Below are 12573 nucleotides of genomic sequence, written 5' to 3' on the forward strand. Positions count from 1 at the left end.
TTGGGGAGCCGGGTGGGGTGGAGGGTGGGGCGGGGTGGAGGGTGGGGTAGGGGGAAGAGGTAGCAAAAGCTTGGTAGGTTCTCCCCCCCATGCAACTGGCTTTGCTGCCTCCTGAGGAAGGGGCACAGAATCTCCCCTTCCCTGCCACAGATAGTGGGGGTTCTTCCCTTCCCACCTCCTGAAAATCCTTATTTACTGGGAACTGTCTGATCCAGATGAATCTCTTCTCCGGGGCCCACTAGTCTCTAAGACAGGGTCCATGGGATTCCTTTCCTCCCCCAAGAGCTCCCCACTCTCCCCATCCAGAGTCTCCTTGATCGGGAGGCTGGGCAGCCCCCAGGGACCCCGTGGCCGCCGCTGACCCCGTGGCGTTCGGCTCTCAAAGGCCTCATTCATCTCTGGGGGCTGAAGGCGCCATTGTCCCCAGCGGGGGGTGGTGTGGGGAGTGAAGAGGTCTAGACTCAGAAGGAAGGAATGCGTCTGGAGAAGCCGCCCCCGGGGCTCCAGTCTCAAGGTCCCCACCAGATTTCCATCGGGACCCTTTCACGACCCCGAGCCCTTTCCCCAGGAGCTCCCAGCAGCCTTCGCGCGTCTCCGGAGGGTGGGGACTGCCGCGGCGCGGGGGCAGCCTCGCCCCACCTCTCCAGTGGACTCCGGAGAATCCTTTCTAGGACCGGGAGCTGTCCAGCACCTCGGGTCCTGACGGACAGCTGATTCGCCTGGGTGCCGTTGGACAAGGGGGCGCTCAGAGTCAGCCCTGGTGTCTCGAGAGCTTTCTTTCAACCAGGCTAAGACCACTAAACCACACCTGGCCCGGATGAACTTGGATGCAGCTCCAGACGTGGGGATCCATCGGTGCTGAGAACTGACCTAGGGAGCACCTTGACCCCTGTCCTATCCGGGCATAATTGAAGGGCCAAGTGCCACCAGACCACCCCCCTGGAATGCTGTGTCAGACCTGGGCAGGAAGAAGAGCCATGAGAGGTCAGGCCTTGCCTCTCCCCGCATTCCCCATCTTTCTCTGTCCCTCTGTTTCTGCTTTCCTCCTGCTCTCCTCCCTCCTCCTCTCTTTCCCTCCCTGCTGGGTTGGGGGCTGCTGAATTATCATTTCTCAGCTCTGCTAATGTGCTCCCTGCTGCGGGGAGGGATCATAATTCTGGGAGATGATTAAGTTTCAAATTGTTTTTCTTATATTGTTGAAGATCAGGCTTTAATATGGTCCCTCCACAGCCCGGGAGCCTGCCCCCATTCTTCCTCTCCTAGTACTCTCCTCACTAGGTTTGGGACCATGTCTTTTGGGGTCCTCTCCAAACTTTTATGTGTATGGGGTGGTAAGGGAGAGGGGCATAGACCTACCCTTTACTCAAAGGGGAATTTCTTTTTTTTTTGAGACAGAGTCTCACTCTGTTGCTCAGACTGGCGTGCAGTGGCACCATCTCAGCTCACTGCAACATCTGCCTCCTGGTTCAAGTGATTCTCCTGCCTCGGCCTCCTGAGTGGCTGGGATTACAGGTATGCACCTCCCTGCCCAGCTAATTTTTTGTATTTCAGTAGAGACAGGGTTTCACTATGTTGGCCAGGCTGGTTTTGAACTCTTGACCTCAAATATCTACTTGCTTCAGCCTCCCAAAGTGCTGGGATTACAGGCATGAGCCACTGCTCTTGGCCAGGAATACATTTAATATAGTGGTGAGAAACACTGGTTTGGAAGTCAGACAAGTCCACATTTAAATCCTGACTCTGCCACTTACTACTGTGTGACCTTGGATGAGTTACTTGAACTGAGCCTCTGTTTCTTCATCTATCAAATGGGAATACTATGAATTACCTCACAGAGCATTGGTGAGGATTTAAAGTGATAGATCATGTAAAGTGGTTAGCAGGGTGTGCGACATGGTAAAACTCAATAAATATTAGTAGTTATTACTACATACATACCTTACCCTGTGTGATCCTGTCTCCCCCATCCTCCCCAACTTTGTTCTTCAGCTCAATGTTTATCTAATGCCTACTATTTTCCAGGTACTGTACAATAGACAGTAAGTTATCCAGGAGTGTGGAAGTTGGCTTTCTTGCCTCTCTGTTCCTCAAACATCCTTTCATTCACCTCCTTCCTTCCTTTCAACTTAAGTTCATTTTCATTTTGCCCTCCCACCAACTTCCAGTTCTTCTTGCATTGTTCCCACTCCATTTTTCCTTCTTTTACTGAAGTCTTATCACTCCACCTTGATTCCTATCCTCCTAACACACATACCTTTTTGTACCTTCTACATTATTTTTCCTCCCATTTGGAGCCATCATAGTAAAAAAAAGTGCTGAATTTTCAAACTAAGAAAGAGAATTCTGTTATGCTGTGTGTGTGTGTGCATGTGTGTGTGTCTGAGGAACACACACATTAATTCACATTCAACACTGAGTCTATAGCTGACTTTTGAACTCCTACGTTTGAACTGTGTGCTTGTTTGCCGCTCTGTCCCTCTATTTAAGCTCTTGAAATACAAGTCTATTTCTTTGCCTGCCTACCTGTCTGCTCTGTCCTTGCCTCGCTCTCTTTTGGAATTTGCTGTTTTAAACAGCTTTATTGAGATATAACTGATATACAGAGAACTACATGTATTCAATATGGTCGGGTGTGGTGGCTCATGCCTGTAATCCAAGCACTTTGCAGGCCAAGGTGGGCTGATCACCTGAAGTCGGGAGTTCAAGACCAGCCTGACCAACATGGTGAAACCCCATCTTAAAAAAAAAAAAAGTATGATTTAATGAATTTGAATGTCTTTGTTATATTCTGAATGGGAATAACTAATAACTTATTGGTCATTAGTATGAGAAGCTGATTTATGATAATGTATTTTCGTGTTTGCTTAACTGGCCTCCTACCTGTCACCATACTGGTGATGGGTTCAGGATACACTACACCAAAATGTGGTAACTTGACATTGAGAAAACAGAAGAAGCAGGAAGGTCATTCTCACCTGCCCCTCTCCTTTCTTCCCGGAAGTAGGCCATAAAACCTCTGACCATCTTCCTCCCTTTTCTCCTGAGGTAGACCATAAAACCCTCATTCCAGAGGTATCCTCCGCATACCCAGAGGAAAGGAACCTCCTTGCCCTCAGAGACACAGAGTTACCAAGTAGAATTTGGACAAAGAGGCCTTGCTAAGGTTTCTTCAGTTTATTACCATTAGACTATACCTCACCTTTGTCCAATCATACTTCTGCTTGCCTGTCCACTCTTAATAAGAAATACCAGTCCATTAGGGGCTTTCCTCATTTTTTTTTTGAGATGGAGTCTCGCTCTGTCACCTAGGGTGGAGTGCAGTGACGTGATCTCAGCTCACTGCAACCTCCACCTCCCGGGTTCAAGTGATTCTCCTGCCTCAACCTCCTGAGTAGCTGGGATTACAGGCATGTACAACCATGCCTGGCTATGTTTTGTATATTAAGTAGAGACGGGGTTTCACCACATTGGCCAGGCTGGTCCTACCTCCTGACCTCAAGTGATCTGCCCACCTCAGACTCCCAAAATGCTGAGATTGCAGGCATGAGCCACCTCATTTGGCCTGGATTTTCTCATTTTAATCTTCATTGTTTGGTTTCTACTGGGAAAGTTCCATCCCAGTAGCACTAGTTTGGCATCACAGATTAGTATGTATGTGACTGGAAGTGTCCTACATTTCACGGGAAACCAGATACACCATTTTCACAAACACCATCCTTTACCACCTGTGACAGTGAAGGTCTTTGTTTTCCTTAGGCTGTCTTTGGGAGTGGTTCAAGATCTTGGGAGGACTGAATCTTTTTGTACCTTCTTTTGAGGACATCTCTTTCACCCATGGTTGGGTCATAAAAGACTTACTGGTTTTGGGCCAGGCACGGTGACTCACACCTGTTATTTCAGCACTTTGAGGGGCCAAGATGACTGGATCGCTTGAGGCCAGGAATTTGAGACCAGCCTAGCCAACATGGTAAAACCTCAACTGTACCAAAAATACAAAATTAGCTAGGCGTGGAGGTGCATGTCTGTAGTACCAGCTACTTGGGAGGCTGTGGCATGAGAATCGCTTAAACCCCAGAGGTGGAGATTGCAGTGAGCCAAGAGGGCGCCACTGCATTCCAGCCTGGGCAAAAGAGCAAGACTCTGTCTCAGAAAAAAAAAAAAAGAAAGACATTGGTTTTGGTTCTGAGTCACTTGATTGCTATCTTTGATTAAAATAAGAAAAAGGATAAAATGAAAGTTTTAAATTTGTTTTTTAAAGAATTCTATGGTGAGAAGTTCGCTTAATTGAAAGTTGATATTCAGAATATATATATATATATATATTTTTTTTTTGAGACGAGGTCTCGCTCTGTTGCCCAGGGGGCAGTGCAGTGGTGTGATCTTGGTTCACTGCAACTTCTGCCTCCTGGGTTCAAGCAATTCTCATACCTCAGCCTCCCAAGTAGCTAGGACTACAGGTGCACACCACCACGCCTGGCTAATTTTTGTATTTTTAGTAGAGAACAGGTTTTGTCATGTTGGCCAGGCTGGTCTTGAACTCCTGACCTCAAGTAATTTGCCCACTTTGGCCTCCCAGAGTGCTGGGATTACATGTGTGAGCCACCATGTCCAGCACAGAATATATATATATTTTAAGGCATCTCTGTTCTCTCTATCAAATCCTGCTTTTCCCATGGGAGCATCTCAGTTGACTGATCCATCACCTCCTTCCCAAACTCCCTTTGACCATATTCTCTGCCAACCATTGACCATATTCTCTGTGTGTATTCTCTGTGTGTATCTCTTTCTTTCTCGACCTTAATTGCCTCTTTGAGAAGGCTAATATCCCCCCCAGACTAGCTCCTCTAGGACCTCTTCTTTCCATTTACTTCTGCCTTTCCTTCCTCCCTTTGCTTTGGTCTTCCTTTCAGTTCCCTAGAATTCTTGATGTGCCCCCTTTCTCCCTTCCCTTTCCAGAGCCTCAATTACTTGAACTTTAGGTCTCCAGCTCTCAAGGGACTCAGAGACTCCTGAAAGCAACTGCTTGAGGCTGAAAGAGAGAAAGAAAAATACTATTTGGAAACAAAAATGGATGTTTGTCTACTTAGATAGGCTTTGGAGGCAGATAGCCACTAGATGTCTCCTCAGTCACTTATCTAAAATTAGTCCACAGCCTCCATGAGATTGACCTCTGATAATAGACAAATATGCCTCCAAAGCTTGCATTCTTTTTCTGTGCCTTTGAGTTGTACATTTCCTACCCTGTCTTCCTCAGAACCTAATAGTTACCTTTTGGAAATACAAACTTCAGGGAGGGGATTGTCATTAAAAAAATAAAAAAATTTAAAAAAGGAGCTATTCGAAACTAGGTGAGTAAAAAATCTTAAAAGTATTTTCCACAAATATTAGTAAAAAACTTTAGACAAACTGAACAGGTAATCTTTTTCTTTCTTTCTTTTTTCTTTTTTTTGAGACGGAGTTTCGCTCTTGTTACCCAGGCTGGAGTGCAATGGCGTGATCTCGGCTCACCGCAACCTCCGCCTCCTAGGTTCAAGCAATTCTCCTGCCTCAGCCTCCCAAGTAGCTGGGACTACAGGCACGCGCCACCACGCCCAGATAATTTTTTTGTATTTTTAGTAGAGACGGGGTTTCATCATGTTAACCAGTATGGTCTCGATCTCTTGACCTCGTGATCCACCCGCCTCGGCCTCCCAAAGTGCTGGGATTATAGGCGTGAGCCACCGCGCCCGGCCTGAACAGGTAATCTTAACTTGCTATACTTGCCAAAAACACAATTTAGATCTAGCCATTTATTTTATAAATTAGTGTGTTTTGAATTACTGTACCTGACACATGACTAACATGTTAAAAGCTGTAAGATCTTTGCATCTGTATGTATGTTTACATATGTATATATATTTGTATGTTATGCATATGTGGTATTTTTCCTACCTCTGAATAGTATTATCAAATTGATTTATAAAATTCCTTAAAGTAATTCTATTCAATGTGGTTTGGAAATAAATGAGTGCTTATATAAAGTATTCCTAAAAGTCTCAGACATGTAGAGTCTAAGCCAGGTGTAGTGCCATGATCCTGTAGTCTCAGCTACTTCAGAAGCTGAGGCAGGAGAATCTTTTGGAGAATTCCTTGAGTCCAAGAGTTCAAGACCAGCTTGGACAACGCAGTGAGACCTCATCCTTCTCGCTCTCTTTAAAAAAAGAAAGAAACATAGAAACTAACCCCAAGCTTTTTTGAGTTTACATGACTGGGTAAATTTTCTTTTCTTTTCTTTTCTTTTTTTTTTGAGACAGAGTTTCACTTTTGTTGCCCAGGCTGGAGTACAATAGCGTAATCTTGGCTCACTGCAACCTCCACCTCCCAGGTTCAAGAGATTCTCCTGCCTCAGCGTCCCTAGTAGCTGAAATTACAGGTGCCTGCCACCAAACCCAGCTAATTTTTGTATTTTTAGTAGAGTCAGGGTTTCACTATATTGGCCAGACTGGTCTTAAACTCCTGACCTGTGATCCACACACCACAGCCTCCCAAAGTGCTGGGATTACAGGCGTGAGCCTGGTTGACTTGGGTAAATTTTCAAGAAATAAGATTAGTTTTAAATTGTTGTTAAAATCAGAAACGTCTTCAGAATTGTTAGCATTAAATATAATTCAGACATTTTTTCTATTTGGGTTTACTAGTCAAACAAGCTTATGTTATCTCTACTTAATATATTTAACTTAGTTTCTTTGCTTCTGTGATATTTTTGATACTTGCCAAATTTGTCAACTAGAAAAATAACTTAAGATGGTGGCTAGCTTTCTTTAATGTCTCATGAAATTTTCATGAGCAATTTAATTCAAGCATAATTGTTAAGAACAAGTGAATTAAATGAGATATAAGTGGGATAAAAGCTTATAAATAATCTTTTCCAACCACTATTATGTTTTACAAAATATTCCAGTTAAAAATAGTTCCAATTTTTTTTTTTTTTTTTGGTAACTTCAAAGCTTAAAGTTATACTAAATTAAATTGAGTAACATTTATCAAATGGGTCATTTCTAAGTAAGATAAAATGCTGCAACATTAATCGCTGAACATGAGTTTATCTACTTTTGTTTCTTACTTCAGAAGAACTAAATATATTTGGGTCTCAGTAAAAATGTCCTGTGCCACATTGAAAAATTATATTATGGAGATGCATATATTTCTAGAAATTATGAAATGATGTTAATCTACAGAATGTTGGTATGTGACAGTTCACAGCGGCTTACTTCTTAGTTTTCACTAGAAATTAAGGATACTAAAATTTAAAATTCAAATTAATATATGGAATTAAAACTACTAGAAATTGTACGTGTAACAACTCTGTATGCAAACAATGTGAGGAAAAGAAGATATATTTTTGGTAAGGAAAATTATAAGGCATGAGGATGTGTTTTTCTGTTAAGGGAAAAAAGAGAATTAACTCTGTCATAAAGTAGAATGACTGATCTTCCCAGAATGAGAAAGAGAAAAATGTAGGGTCAGAAATGTTGATGGATATTTTTAAAACATTGTAAAGGGTTTGAGGAAGGAAATCTTAGGAAAGGAGTCTTATCTGGTGTGGTCAAAGCTATCTGAGACTGGATAGATTTATTCAGAAGACATTTTTAAAATTAGCCTTATATTAATAGTACACTGATACAAAACTAGAATTTAGTTTCCTCTGTTAAAGACAAAGTTTTTTTGATGGGGGCATATTGGTCTGCTTTTGATAAGAGATTATAAAAAGTTTTTTTTTTTACCTTTTAAGTAATTGGCATAGAAAACAAAGATTTTGTGACTTATCAGAATAATTTTTGATGTTTCACATGGTCTGTATTAGGTCTTTGATTACTTAAGAAAATGGAGTTCTCTCAATATTAAAACAACTAAAGATTTTTTTTTACAACTTGTAACCTTCTGTGCTTGCCTTTAAAATATTTTGTTGCCACTTTGATTAAATAGTTAACATAGAACCTGATTTAATCAAGAGTTATAAGCCTTTTGATATTGTTGACAAAATTCCCCAAATTAAATTCTAAATTAAACCTTTTTGACCTGGATCTAAATTTGGGAGCTTCTAGAGGGCCTCTGGAATATCGCAAAAGCATTTATTTTCTCACCTTATAAAAAAAGAGATATTAAACTAATTTGGTTTATTTGACATGCTAAATTTGCATGGGAAACATTGTCAACTAAGAAATGTTTAACCTTTTTTGAATTATATTTGTATGGGTATATTATTATTATTTTTAAATTTTATTTATTTGTTTTTGAGACGGAGTTTCGCTCTTGTTACCCAGGCTGCAGTGCAATGGCGCGATCTCGGCTCACCACCAACCTCCGCCTCCTGGGTTCAAGCAATTCTCCTGCCTCAGCCTCTCGAGTAGCTGGGACTACAGGCATGCACCACCATGCCCAGCTAATTTTTTATATGTTTAGTAGAGACGGAGTTTCACCATGTTGACCAGGATGGTCTCGATCTCTTGACCTCGTGATCCACCCACCTCAGCCTCCCAAAGTGCTGGGATCATAGGCGTGAGCCACTGCACCCGGCCATGGGTATATTATTAATGTGTGTTCCAGAAACTGTAAAAAATTCCTAAAAATTTGGTATGTTTTCAGTCATAATTTTAGTTATGTTCAAATATTTTATTCCACAGAAATAATCAAATTTCTTCATCAATTGTGTCATTATTATCATGAACTCTCATCATATTTTTAACCATGGCCATTTTTTTTGTTGTTATTCACAAACAGGTTGTTTTACTTTTATTCTTGTCTGAAAGCATTTGCAATCAACTATTGTCCAAAATTGCTTTTTCTTCAAGGATATTCATGAAAAAGATTTTGACAAGTACTCTGGAATACAGGTTCAGATTTCTGATAACTTAAAAATCATACCATTGCACTGGGTAAGAATTTCCAAGACTCTAATGAAGAAACTGATAAATTTGTGAAACTGCAAAGTAAAATCAAATAAAACAAGATTTGATTCATGAGACTGAATAAACTAATAAGGATGATTTTGGGGGATGACTTTTTGTCTGAAACATTGCTGGTTCTTTAATGTTTTGTTTTCTATATTTAAGAAAACTTTTTTTCATTTTTTTTTGAGATGGAATCTCGCTCTGTCACACAGGCTGGAGTGCAATGTTGCGATCTTGGCTCACTGCAACCTCCACCTCCTGGGTTCAAGTTATTCTCCTGCCTCAGCCTCCTGAGTAGCTGGGATTACAGGCACTGCCAACACACCTGGCTAATTTTTGTATTTTTAGTAGAGACAGGGTTTCACCCTGTTGGTCAGGCTGGTCTTGAACTCCTGACTTCGTGATCCGCCCACTTCAGCCTCCCAAAATACTGGGATTACAGGCATGAACCACCACACCTGGCTTTTTTTTCACTTTTAAGCTATCTATAGCTTACAGCCACTTGGTAAAGTATAAGTGTTGTTTGTTTGTTTGTTTTTGAGACTTGAGTCTCACCCTGTTGCCCAGGCTGGAGTGCAATGGCATGTCTCGGCTCACTGCAACCTCCACCTCCCGAGTTCAAGCAATTTTCCTACCTCAGTCTCCCAAGTAGCTGGGATTATAAGCACCACGCCTGGCTAATTTTTTGTATCTTTAGTACAGATGGGGTTTCACCATGTTGGCCAGGCTGGTCTTGAACTTCTGACTTTGTGATCAGGAGTCCCAGAGTGCTGGGATTACAGGCCTCCCAAAGTGCTAGGATTATAGGTGTGAGCCACCCTGACTGGCCATAAAGTATACTTTTATAAACAAAATTAAAGTCATTACTTTTTCTCCTTACCTGATTCCTCCAGAATTTAGAAACTATTAGTGAGAATTTTATTTTTATAGCAATATAGTTATTTGCATCAGTTCAAAAAGAACCTGTGTCCCTTGTAGCAGAACACATTGGAAATATTGGCCATATTACCAAGGCTTTGACTGGAATGCCTATTTTCATATATAACCAGAATACTTTAAAGAACTAAGGCTTGCCGGGCACGGTAGCTCATGCCTGTAATCCCAGTACTCTAGGAGGCTGAGGTGGGTGGACCACGAGGTCAGGAGTTTGACACTAGCCTAGCCAAAATAGTGAAATCCCGTCTCTACTAAAAATACAAAAAATTAGCCAGGCATGGTGGTGGGCGCCTGTAATCCCAGCTGCTTGGGAGGCTGAGGCAGGAGAATTGCTTGAACCCGGGAAGCAGAGCTTGCAGTGAGCTGAGATTGCACTATTGCACTCCAGCCCTGCAACAGTGTGAGACTCCGTCTCAAAATAATAAATAAATAAATAATAAAATAAAGAACTAAGGCTGACTTTATTGATCTGGTTAAACCCCTTAGAAAAAACTGGCTTGGTAGCCTGCATACATGTTTCCCTTATGTGGTTCCCCTGTATGGTTGCCTTACAGGTAAGTAAGTAATGCCACTTTTTGACAGGCTCAGGAAATTCAGGTTATTTTAGGGACTTCAAGAAGAGAGAATTCACCCAAATCTATAGGAATTGTAAGAAAAGTATAATGATAGGTCCTTGGTTTGGCTTCCTGGACTTTACTGGGTTTTAAAAGTCCAATTTGAGATTCCTTATGAAAAATTCCAGCAAAGCAAACTTAAATGAGTCTATATGGTCAATCACCATTTTGCTACACTTATACAAATAATCAGGTTAGGTTTAATGAAATTGGGCCTATTTTGCAAACAAATTTGTCTTATTTTGATCACCTTTGGTAGAAACAGAGGTGACTGTAGATTTAAAAATTACATCTCAGAAGAAAACTAAAGTGCATCCATTATTGAATTCTAGTCCTGTTCATGTTTTTGAGGTTTTGTTATCTACCTATAATCTGGAGTGGATCTTAAATTCTTCTAGTTTCCTCTGATATCTGGTTATAACTCTCCAAACAATTTCCAATTTTTCTCCCACCTTATGACTGAGAATCAGTAAAAATTAAAACTGCCCTTTTCCCAAAGCCCTGCAAGCTAAAGCTGGACAACTTCATACAGACTTCAGAGAAATCCCAACAGCTATATATGAACAATTTTGTACCCGTTGCTGTATGCGTTACTCAGAAAGTTCCCCAGAACACCTCATGCAAACTGCAAACCAGGAAAATCTATCAGCTTGCCACTGCCTGTCCTCATTCCACCATCTCAAGATGCCTTGAGCTCAAATCTAGAAATTGTTTTGACTGGCTGCCTTCCACTCCCAAAAACTGAATTTATAGATTGCTCTAATTGTTAATGTTTGCTTTTCTAGTGTTTGTCTGGAAATGCCTCTTATTAAATGCCTGATTGATTATACTACTTAGAGGCCTAACTTTGGTAGAAGCCCACTTGTAATACCACCTAGCAAATGAAATGAGATACAATTGTTAACTATTTAAATGGACTGAGTTATTCCTGGAACTGAGAGACTGGTTCAATGGGTTTTGCAATAATCTACCAGCTGAGTTTTTGGGCTGTGAAACTTCTTGGGAAAGTTTCAGACAGGATAATGATGGGATTCAGGACACAGTACTCCAAAATATGGCAACTTGGCATTTGAAATAATAGCAGAGGCAGGAGAGCCACTCTCACCTTTTCCTCTCCCTTCTTCCCTTAAGCAAGTCATAAAACCTGGGAAGGTTGGCCAGGCACAGTGGCTCACGACTGTAATCCCAGAACTTTGTGAGGCCAAGGTGGGTGGATCACCTGAGGTCAAGAGTTCAAGACCAGCTTGTCCAACATGGAGAAATTCCGTCTCTACTAAAAATATAAAATTAGCCAGTTGTAGTGGTGCATGCCTGTAATCCTAGCTACTCGGGAGGCTGAGGCAGGAGAATCGCTTGAAACGGGGAGGAGGAGGTTGCAGTGAGCTGAGATTGCACCATTGCACTCCAGCCTGGGCAACAAGAGCAAAACTCGGATCGCAAAAAAAAAAAAGAAAAAAAAAAAAAAGACTACTATGGACCCAGACACATGTCACTTAAACTTGGTCTGAAACAGACACTTTGTAGCTCATCCTTTCAACCTACATTGATTGTGGTGTTCTCTCTCTAGTCTGTGGACTCCTAAAGGGCAGGGTCCAAGTTAGTACTGAATATAGTCAATTGGCATGCATCCTCTATTCTTATTTTCTCCTAATGTGTTACAGGGATTGGGGAGCTAGAATACATTTCCAGGACTCCTTTACAATTAGACACATTTCTTTTCTTTTCTTTTCTTTTCTTTTTTTTTTTTTGAGACAGAGTTTCGCTCTTGTTACCCAGGCTGGAGTGCAATAGCGCGATCTCGGCTCACCGCAACCTCCGCCTCCTGAGTTCAGGCAATTCTCCTGCCTCAGCCTCCTGAGTAGCTGGGATTACAGGCACGCACCACCGTGCCCAGCTAATTTTTTCTATTTTTAGTAGAGACGGGGTTTCACCTTGTTGACCAGGGTGGTCTCGATCTCTTGACCTCGTGATCCACCCGCCTCGGCCTCCCAAAGTGCTGGGATTACAGGCGTGAGCCACTGCGCCCGGCCTCAATTAGACACATTTCTATGACTGGAAGACAGAAAGGAGGAAGATGCCTTCTTTCTGCTATT

At 41.9% G+C, this 12573-nt stretch overlaps 1 long non-coding RNA gene across 1 annotated transcript; it reads left to right on the forward strand.

Moving 5' to 3' along the window:
• The first annotated feature begins 620 nt into the window (after window positions 1-620).
• Window positions 621-10074, forward strand: LOC135270644 (uncharacterized). Its single transcript, XR_010338777.1, has 3 exons — window positions 621-984; window positions 1396-5739; window positions 8304-10074. It is a non-coding gene; the product is annotated as an uncharacterized LOC135270644 (long non-coding RNA).
• The last annotated feature ends 2499 nt before the right edge of the window (window positions 10075-12573 follow it).

The sequence above is a fragment of the Aotus nancymaae genome, unplaced genomic scaffold (genome assembly GCF_030222135.1).
Source record: "Aotus nancymaae isolate 86718 unplaced genomic scaffold, 86718_ANA_hifiasm-v0.15.2.pri h1tg000064l_1, whole genome shotgun sequence".
Taxonomy (NCBI): domain Eukaryota; kingdom Metazoa; phylum Chordata; class Mammalia; order Primates; family Aotidae; genus Aotus; species Aotus nancymaae.